Raw genomic sequence first — 10897 nt, forward strand, 5'->3', positions numbered from 1 at the left:
GCAAACCTAACTATCAAAATGTGCAGTGTTTCATCGACTTTCAGTCTGTGTTCCTGATCTGAAATTCCGCGTGTTATTGGTGTTTGCTTCTTCTGAATTGAACGCAGGACAGACAGAGTATTTTGTAAGAAATAATCCACTAAACATGATAAAACTCAATTACTAGAGAAATAATTAATAGTTTTTTACACGAATATCCACTATTAGTGGAGGATAAACATGATAGCATTAAAACCCTTAAAACTATTGCAAACATCATATCGATGAATGCCTTAATTAATTATTATAGTGGTAAACTTAAGAACCGAATGTGCAATCCATCGTCCAGCTAGCAGGAGTATATATATGGTATGATGGAACTTGCATGCACGCTGGATGACGCATATATAATCAAGTTGCGACCCATGACGCCGTCATGTGCCCTATAATCTGGCGGCTGGGACGTGGGGCGTAACTAGTGAGATACCGTTGCCCAAGGACAGTAGTCTCGGCATCCTGTGGCGGCAGCAACCGGCCCTAGCAGCAAGGTTGAGAGAACCGTGCGCGGCGTTGGAGCAAGAGGTTAGCTTTTCTGCCTGCTTTATTGATCACGTGGGGGTGCCTATATATATATATATAGCCAATTACAATTGAGGAAACAGACTTGGACTATTATTGGAATTGGATCCTGTCGGCAGGGTAACCTTCTTCGGGGCAAAACTTTTCCGACTTAGGAACCGAACTACTCTAACTCTAGATGAACTCAGCAAGTTCTAGACTCTGACTTGAACTAGGGCGCAGCATCGCCCCTACATGTTTGGCCTCACATGACAGACCCACTCAATCCTGCAGCTCAAGGGTAACAAGAAGAGACATCACCATGTGTCATCATAGGTGCCTCCTCGTTTACAGTGCAGGGCACACCATAGCTGTCGTCTCCTTGTGTTGTGGGAGGAAACTCCTGGCCGTCCTCGAGGAATTTCATTGCATCCTGCATGGAAGGTCGTTGTGCCTCTTCTGAGTGAGAACACTTGAGGCCAAGGACAACCACACGCTCCATCTCGGTACGGTCAAAGAAGCGTAACCTGTCATCCACAACACCATCCACCTGAACTTGCTGCTCACTGCCACCGCGCATCTGCCAGACTTCCTCCCTTGACTTATTTGTACATGCAATCTTTAGTAGGACGATTCCGAAGCTGTACACATCCGACTTACGGTTGAACTCCACAACCCCGTGTTTCATTAGTTGTGGATCCATGTATCCCACTGACCCCACGGCGGTTGTGACCACGGTCGCTCTGTTTTTGCTGGTGATCATGGATAGCCCGAAGTCCCCAAGCTTAGCGTTGAAATATTCATCCAGGAGTATGTTGCCAGGCTTGATATCTCTATGCAGGATGCATGGATTACACTCGTGATGGAGATAATGAAGTGCTGACCCTATGCCCTTCACTATTTTGTACCTATTGCAAACATTAGCAAGCTAAATGTTCAGACATCAGTTATGTTTATCTTCTGGGACCTGAATAATATAATTCCTATTTTTTATGTGCCACAGATTTTTTTTTTCTTACTCACTCCAAGCATCACAAATTGGCAAGTCAATTTTTCATGCCATTATGATGTCATTCAGAAAAGCCTTGACTTGAATCAACCATGGGGAAACACATGCAAAACCCTACCTGATTATACCTGCATAGGGAAGACCTATAATCGTATCTTAACCATTGATCAATGGTATTACATGTTGGAAAGTAATTATTTCGGTAATTCCTTCCTTTAAAAGAGTCGTCGTAGAACCATGAGTAATAGTTCAACTAAAAAACCATAGTAAATACTCCCTCCGTCCCAAAATAAGTGTCTCAACCTTAGTACAAAGTTGAGACACTTATTTTCGGACGGAGCAGGGAGTATTATGCATCTAGTCCCTTTAGTAAAGTATGCAGGAATGTAAATATTTAGTCTTTTGGAACATGGGCATGTGGTTAACAGAATGTTGCAAGGTCGGTGTCACCAATTATTGATGATAAATTTCATTTGAATGATATGGAAAAACAAAATTATTTTGGAGTATTATATCAGCGGAAGTTCCGTCATATTCAAAGTTCAAAGAAAAACAAAGGGAACAAGTATGTATCAACCATGCATATAAGTCGACATATATTGATTCCACCGGTCAAAAGTTATCCATTTCATAGAACGGTAAGGATTGATGATGGTGTATTTGAATATTATCAGCTGATGCCTTCTAAAGTACAAGGGATTCTAGTTCGTGTACTAATCTTAACTCCTAGGAGATAACAAATCACCATGGCCCTCATATCAAAAAGTATGAATGAATTACAATAGTTTAGGAGCACACCTTGCAAAATCTGAAATTTTAACTAGACACTTTGATAATCGCTACCGGATTTCAGCAGTTTGCAGAGTGCCCAGGACACACACAGCAAAGGATTTATCGAGTGCTCCTGCTCGGCAAAGGGTCTCGGCACAGAACAAGCCGACAAAGGGGTCTTTGCTGAGTGTTTATCATTGGCAACAAAAAACATTTCATGTAACAAAACCTTAGAAACTCCTATTTTCACTATTGTTTGGCATGGAAAGATGCACCTTTGTGCCAAGTATGGTCACATTATTACGAACTATGCCATGAATATGGCCATAACCATGGTCATTTGGCTTGGAAGCCAAAATGTTCATATATGATAGTCCATTTTATGATTTTTTTTTTACAAAATATGTCAAAATCCATGTTTATCATTTCTTCTGAAAACTACAACACATAAGCTGACTTCATGCGAAAGGATTGCATTTTTTGAATTTTTCTTCATTTTATTAGATGTTTGAAACAGGGTCTTAATCATCGGCCAAACTATTCATAGCAAAGGTATGGATCTTTCAATACCAGTCTTGACTATTGCATAGATCCTACTTAGATACCTAAAATTTAATTTTGGAATTTTCTGGACCAAACAAGCATACACTTGTAGTTAATGTAGCTAGAAAATGGGAAAAAATATTAATACTTGGAATTGGCATCTAATAAGGTATACTTTGTGTCAAATTAGGAAAGGTGTCATTTTACACCGTATTCTTTGCACTTGCTTCACAAAAAACATTTTTGACACTTAGGAAATGGAAAATATTTTTTGTACCAACAAGTTGTGAACTCGTCTTGGCACTATTGTTTGGCATGGAAAGATGCACCTTTGTGCCAAATATGGGCACATAACCATGCCATGGATATGGCTATGACATGGGCATTTGGCTTGAAAGCCATGAATTTTCATACATGATAGTCCATTTTCTGGAAGTTTTTTTTGTCAAAATCCATTTTTATCTTCTTGACCACTAAGTACACATAAAACAACTCCATTTGAAAGTATACCATTTTCGATATTTTTATTTTTATTTATTTTCATAACGGGGTCAATATTATCGGTGAAACTATTCGTCGCAAGGGCCTAGATCTTTCAACACCATGTTTTTCTATTGCATAGAATCCTACTTAGACACATCAAAATGATTTTTGGGAAAAATTGGACTACACTAGAACATACTCGTAGTTCAAATTTGAATTACTTTCAGAATATTGGCCGAAACTCAATTGAATGAGCGAAAATAGATAGAAAGCGAGAAAATTCTTAATAGTTGTGAATTGTCCATCTAATATGGTCTAATTTGTGTGAAAATTGGAGAGGCGGCATTGTACCTTATACTCTTTACAATTGCTTCACAAAAAACCCAATTTTGGCACTTAGAATATATAAAAAATATTTTTTGTAACAAAAAGTTAGAAACTTGTTGTGGCAATGTTGTTTCGGATGGCAGGATGCCCTCTGTACAAAAAATATGACCACATTATCATGATCTATGCCACGGATATGGAATTAAAAAAACCGGGGGCACTCAGCAAAGCTAACTGACCGTCTCCTTCCCGTCAACCACAACGGGCGGGACATGTGTCCCCCACCTTTGTTGAGTGTATGTTTTTTATTTTACATTCTTACTATTATTTTTTTGAAAAAACTTGGCAAAGATCTGCTTTGTCGAGTGCCATTTAAAAAAACACTTGATAAATGAGTTGTTTTCTGTAGTGAATGTGAAATATTCGATAATAACATTCCATATATCAATATGACAGTACGTAACACCACCAATATAACCGAGCACTAGAGACATGAAAGAATTAGTTTCTCTAGTGAACAAAGCAATCAAGACTTTTTATGAATCAACATAGCAAGAGGAAGCTTAACAATATAACTTTTTCCTATCTTAGATGGTGACGACGTCCTATAGAAGATTAAGCTAGTACAACATGTGGTGTCCACGCGGGGCGATGCTAGGGCTGAGATCATTTACATTCGATAGAAAATTTTATCTTTCTTGTATAACTCGTTAGCTAATTTAATTTTATCCCTTAATATCACCACTATTCAATTTTTTGGGGGAAATTCAAACTATCTAAAGGTTTTACTAAGTTTGCACAAAAATATCCCAATATTCATGGAACCGAGTAGATTTATTATAAAAGTATATTTTGTGATGAATGTAATACACTAATTTGTGCCGTAAGTGTTAGTGTTTTCTAATGATCTATGTCGAACTTATGGTCGTTTGACTTTATTTCTTTTTTGAATTAAAACTGGTTTGAGATGAATGGAGGAGAAGCTAAGGTTTGCATAATAATTTTGTTTGAAGAGAGAAAAGCTTAATAGTGTTCCTTATGCCATTTGACTTATGCACTGCCTCTCCCACCACCCTTAGCACTAACTAATTCAAAATTTTGACGAGGTTTTCAGGAAAATGCATGTACCAAAATGTACAACACAGAATCAGTTCCATTAGATAAATCATCAAAATTCATTTTAGTTGCTCCAAATACATACCTTTTGTCCCATGATAGAACTTGGTTGCTGTTGTCCAGGTGGCGCTCAAGGTCGCCATTAGGTATGAACTCAAAGACGAGGAAGAGTTCAACCTTGATAACCCTTTTCCACCAAGTCTTGCCATCGATCACTCTGATTTTGCCGCACCAACCTTTGAGGTCAACAAGATTCTCGTGCCTTGTGTTACCAACTGTCTGCAACTCGCGGTGGAAGTCCTCAAGCTTTCCCTCTGCTTTTATTTTCTTCACGGCCACTACCTGGCCCTTCAACGTTGCCTTATATACCGCGCCAAACTTACCCTCTCCAAGAAGAGCATCCCTGGAGAATCTGTTCGTGGCGCAAGCCAAATCGCTTAACTAAATTCCATAAAGCCATTCGCTCCCGACGACAGGGAATTGCGTGCGCTTTTCCAGTAACACCATGTTGTAACGAGATACACAAGAATGGTCACAACGGGGACAACTACTTTTACAATGTTAATTACTTTTGATGCCGTCACCGCAGAATCCCCTGAAAGAAATTAAGGAAGTATATTACTAATTAAAAGGTGCTATACTCAAGGTAAAAAAAGTTCTAGCAATTCCAATCAAAAAAATTATGTGAGTCAATTATTAGGGATCAATTTACGATCTCGTATTAATCGTAGTAAGTAGTAGTACTATATATACTCAGAATATGTATTAATCGCAATTGCTTTCTTTTCCTTTTGCTCCTAAGATGTTTCAGTTTGCCAGGTTGTCTCTTGCCTACTCATGCATTCAACATTCAGTTTATAAGGTTGTCCTATTTTCGAATCTCTGGATCTATGCTTATTTTCAACAACCCGAAGCATTTCGTAACTTGCTACACCTGCCTCATCACTGGGTGCCTAGGTATACACTGCAAGTCTTTCCTCTTATGAACCTCGCCGTTAACATCAAGGCTATGCCATCCTAAGTTGCCACTACATGGAAGGATCTTACCAAAGTCCATAAATATGAAACTATAGATCAAAATGCCGACTCGGAAATATTTGGTGCTATCAAAGTGTCCACTAAGTTCACGGGCTCAAGATGAGCGGACTTGAACCGCTGACATCCGTCACAGGGTAAACCACCGCCAATCATGCCTCGCCAACGGGTTCTACCATAGAGGCCAATGATAGACAATAACTCCGCCTCGCTGAACATGGCTTAATACTATGACTTTAGTTGTTCTATTCTCTCCAAAGTGAAACCCTTCTCAAAAACTGAAGGCAAAATATGTTAATTGGAATCCCATTCTAAGGATTCGTGTGGTTCCAGAGAATCCAACCACACGAGAACTAGGAATGGTGAGATCTTCCAAGTGAATTTGATTTAATGGATTTAGTGTCCGTCCTTCATTTGACGGTTATCAACATTTTTCTCCTATGAGATTGTTTAAAATTTGTATGTTAAATTATATACAACATCAACATGTTTCTTCCTTAACGGTAGTGACACATTAGCAGTTTGCCTGTGATACCTTTGTAAGTGGCAACCATTGGCACATGCAAAAAAATTACATAGGTTTTGGACCACTTTCGTTTTTAAGATGTGCGGTACAACAAGCATGTGTGAGGCAATTTTTATCAAAACATGTCTTTGCTCTGTATCCATTAGACAACTTCTTCAACCTAGTTTTTCAAAAAAAAACTTCTTCAACCTCTCACTTCTATTAACCTCGGTGGCCACTAAGGGAGCTTTTCTATTCTTTTTCACATATATTATAGGAATTCAAGAGTGAAAACCAAGCTCAGTAACATTTTCTTGGAGGCTTGTGGAGTTCAAAACCCTTGGATTGCATCCAGGTAGGTAATACTAAGAGAACATACATGGGGAGCTTTAACATGGTAAGCATTGGGGAGATGGAACACTTGTTAACAGCAGAGGATTCTTCCCCAATTTCCTTAAGAATGTTCCATATACTTTGGAAACAGTGAGAGTTTATGTCCAAATAAAATCTAAATGAGGAGGGAATATGGCAAGAAATCTAAACCTGTTGATTCTCCTTGCTAGAAAGGACTCGTGAGAGTCAAAGAGGAGTTATTTAATAGATGGGCTTTCACTATTAGAAATGGTACTGGTACTAATTTTTGGGAAGACACGTGAAATATGCATATTCCCAACTGTACCCATCATTATACAACATTGTGCAACAAAGAAATGTTTCGGTTTTGATTGTTCTATCCGTAGCGACGTTGAATATTAGTTTCAGACTGAACTTAACTGGTGATAAATGAACTGCTTCGTTACACTTAGTTTAGTGGTTGATAATGATTCATCTTTCTGATGATCATTGTAGGTTTGTTTGGAATCTGATAGCCTCAGGAACCTTTACTGTGAAATCTACGTATGTGGACCTTAAGAGTGGGCATACTAGATTTTTATGTAAATACATGTGGAATGACTAAGATTACATGTGGTTCTTACATGAGATGGTTTTGGTAAGAGAAATTGTAATGGGTCTACAAAGTGTTGTTTTTGCCACTACGATGTATCTGTTGAGAATTTGCTCCTTGCATGTCCTTTTCTCTCATCTTGTTTGGAGGATAGTTCATACAAAATATAATTCACCTACCAACAAATATCACAAATATGTTTGGGAATTGGTGACATGGGGTTAGCAAAAACATAAATCTCGATTTTGCGTTGGACTGAATTAAATTATTTTAAACAAGACTGGAGTGTCCCATATTTTGCAAGTTGTCCACAAGACTACGTACTGCATCCGTTTAAGGTCCTATCTCATTCTTGTGGAGCAACTGGAGCCTGTGGATATTTTCTGGAGATGGTCGCACAAGATATCTTCAACCAGGGTGGATGGTGGTCCATTAATAGAATAGATGATACATTATATGGTCGCACTTTATGATTTTTCTATTCTGGTGGTTGATTTCTTTATCCACATTATATGATCCATGAACTGTAGTATACTCTTGAGTTTACGTTGCAATAAAATGATCGTGTGCATCGCTTTGATAGAGAGCCCAGGATATGGCCCCTTTAAAAATAAGCTTCAAGCGAGGCAGGGCACAACCACGGTTTTGGTTACTGAATGATTTTATTACTTGGGGTTGTGGGGGGGGGGGGGGGGGGGGTTGGGGAGATTGGGATTTATGATTACCACGGTTACCGGGCAATTACCGCCCAAAATATTCAAATGAAATTTGAATTCATTTTTCTTTCAAAAACTGTTAATTAGCTTTAAAAATCCAACAGGGCATCACGTTGGCGTTAACGAAGTGGTATGGCCCTTCTGTTCATCTAACCTCTTATCTGGTCATGGGTTCGAGACTCGGTGATCGGGGTGCTTAGGAAACATGGTTACCGGTAGTAACCAGATTTTCATCCCAGTAACCCAAACCCTCGGTACAACACAACGCCAAGGCACACATGTATACATCATCTTTGGGCAATTTCCAATCTATATTTAAGTAGCTGATGTATTAGTGGATGGTAGACTCTTAGATGCAGAGATTGGTTGGCTATATCAAACATTTTGGCATTCTGAAATTTTCATATTTTCTTGTTTGCTTTGTTGTAAAATATAATCACAACATGAACCAGAAACAAGAAGACATGGTGTTATCCAAAGACACGAGCTATGTCAAAGCTCGAAGAGTCTTGCATTGACAATAATGTTGATTTGTTTCAAAACGTCCTAAATCTGGTCTCAAATGGACAAGTGCTCAATACGAACTTTCTGCACCTCATAGAGACAAACAATTTCGCTGTCTGGATCATTTCAACCAGAGATCATATGCAGCCTCTGAGCCAAAACAAGGATTAGTGCAGAAGATGCAGTAGTGTTTCGAGGACCCCGATACTCTGGACCAAATGGCTTCGATACTCTAGCAGAAACCCAAGAGGAACTAGAAATGACCAGATATGAACCAGATTCTAACCTAGAGGAGCCAGGCGAGACCCAGAGCTGACCCGAATATTCTAGGAAGCCGGATAATCCGGCCATCATCGGGTCGCGCGTTTTGCCCGTCTGAGTTGGGCTAAGTTAGGGTTTTTGATGAGGTTTTGAGTCATTTTCTTGTACAGAAAGTCAAGCTGTCTCATACATATATATATATATATATGCGAGGTGAGGACCGATTTAATAGACAATATATAATCGGACTAACCATTGTAGTATTCTACATATTCATCTACTTTTTATCTCCATCCCTGGTTATCTTTCTTCTCTTGGCCGGTGAACCGACCTCAGACAGGCCATAGCAGAGTAGGTGTTGGGTTTCAGGTCTACGAACGATTTTGCTCCGGGCTAGATAACTAATTGGAACGAGTTTCAGAGAAAGTTCGCATACCTTCATTCAATCTTCTTTCCCTATGTGTTGAGATATAATGTACCCTGGACCATGTGCCCATTCCTGGGTCAAGTAAAGTAGTACTTAGTAGTAGCACATTAATTAATCAAATGATTAGCGGCTATTAGAAAAGTATATATATATATAATTAATTAAATAGACACGTAGACGTCCGTACCATGGAATAGCGGGATATCAAGAATGTGGCCTTGGCGAAGCAGCAGCTGGCTGCTAGTGATATTATTGATCCTGAGCAGCGTTGACTCTCGCAGCCCATACATGGCGGCAATCTCGGAGGTGTTGTCGCCTGTGCGGAGGATCACGTAGGCAAGGTGCATCACGTTGGAGCCGTCCACCTTGTCGCAGCTGCAGGGCAGCGGCCTCCACCCATAGTATTTGCCTGCGCCAACGTTGTTGGCGGTGACGACCTCCATGAAGTAGTCATCGCCACGGCCGCCGGTGTACATCTCCAGGTCCGACTGGCCCACGCCGCCGGCGCAGCGGCACCTGAAGGGGATGCGCACGGCTGTTTTCGCGGGAATGACTTTGCTGGTGTCGGTGTGGGGCGGGAGTTGGTTGGCGGCGAGGAGGTGCTGAAGGGTGGCGGTGGGGCTGAAGCGGGAAGCGAGTTGCTCGTAGGTGGTGGCGATGGGGACGACGTAGGCGACGGCGGAGCGGCATGTGCTCGGTTTGGCGCAGGTGAAGCTGGCAGCAGAGGCCGAGGAGGCTGCGGCCCAGAGCAGGAGGAGCAGGGCGGCGGCCAGCGGCGGCATAGTTCACTCGCTAGCCAGCGTCCGACCACTACGAGAGACGTACTCCGGGCGTGGCAGGAGGAGGAAGATTAATAATGCTAGGCCTTATCCCGGAACGGCCGCCGTGCATCTCTCACGTCGCCCTCCCATTCGACTCTCGTTCCTAAGTCTATCTATTACAGTACTCTCTGTTCCAAAATAAATAACCCAATTTTATACTAACTTTAATATAAAATTGAATTATCTATTTTGAAACGAAGAAAGTACTACGTAGAATAAAGACAACTCCTCCTGCCTGCGCCAACCAACAACACCGGAATCCCATTACACGGGTCACACAAAACATCCCTAAGTACTCCTTCCATTCGACTCACATTCCTAAGTCTACCTAGTACTCCTCCATTCCACAACATAGTGCCTATAGATTTTTTTGAAAATCATACTTTGTCAACTTTGAACAAGTGTACATTCTGAAAATATACATGAGCCACACAAAACGAAACACCGGAATCCCATTACACGGGCCACACAAAACGAAACAAGAGCCAACATGCTTGACCCGTGCCAAGACCGCAAGCCCTGATCCTTCGTTTGCTAGCTAGACCTGCCGGCCGTGTCAAGACCGCCAGCAAGCGCGTCCAGCTCCAGCGTCAGGCCTCAAACAAAACAAACCCTCTACTCGGGCGACGACTTTGCCGAGTGGTCACGTACCAAGCCGACATCTTATTGATGAACATTCCAAGTCATCACGCCGAGCGTAACAAGCGGACATCCTGGACAAGTCACAAACACCATCGTGGTCCTTCTCGAACCTTCAGGTACAGTCGTCCCTTATTTTTCCCCGGCGATGTTTGTTCAGGGCAGAGCTTGATGGTAACACATGGGAGACAAGTTCTATACAGGTTCAGGCCCTTAGAAAGAGCTAACACCGTGCTCATTTTTCTTCCAGCTCTTTA

At 41.0% G+C, this 10897-nt stretch overlaps 1 pseudogene; it reads right to left on the reverse strand.

Annotated features, from left to right (window-relative positions):
* Positions 1-297: 297 nt before the first annotated feature.
* On the reverse strand, positions 298-10029 carry LOC123099213 (L-type lectin-domain containing receptor kinase IX.2-like; annotated as a pseudogene).
* Between the last annotated feature and the right edge of the window lie 868 nt (positions 10030-10897).

This window comes from Triticum aestivum, chromosome 4D, assembly GCF_018294505.1.
Source record: "Triticum aestivum cultivar Chinese Spring chromosome 4D, IWGSC CS RefSeq v2.1, whole genome shotgun sequence".
Taxonomy (NCBI): domain Eukaryota; kingdom Viridiplantae; phylum Streptophyta; class Magnoliopsida; order Poales; family Poaceae; genus Triticum; species Triticum aestivum.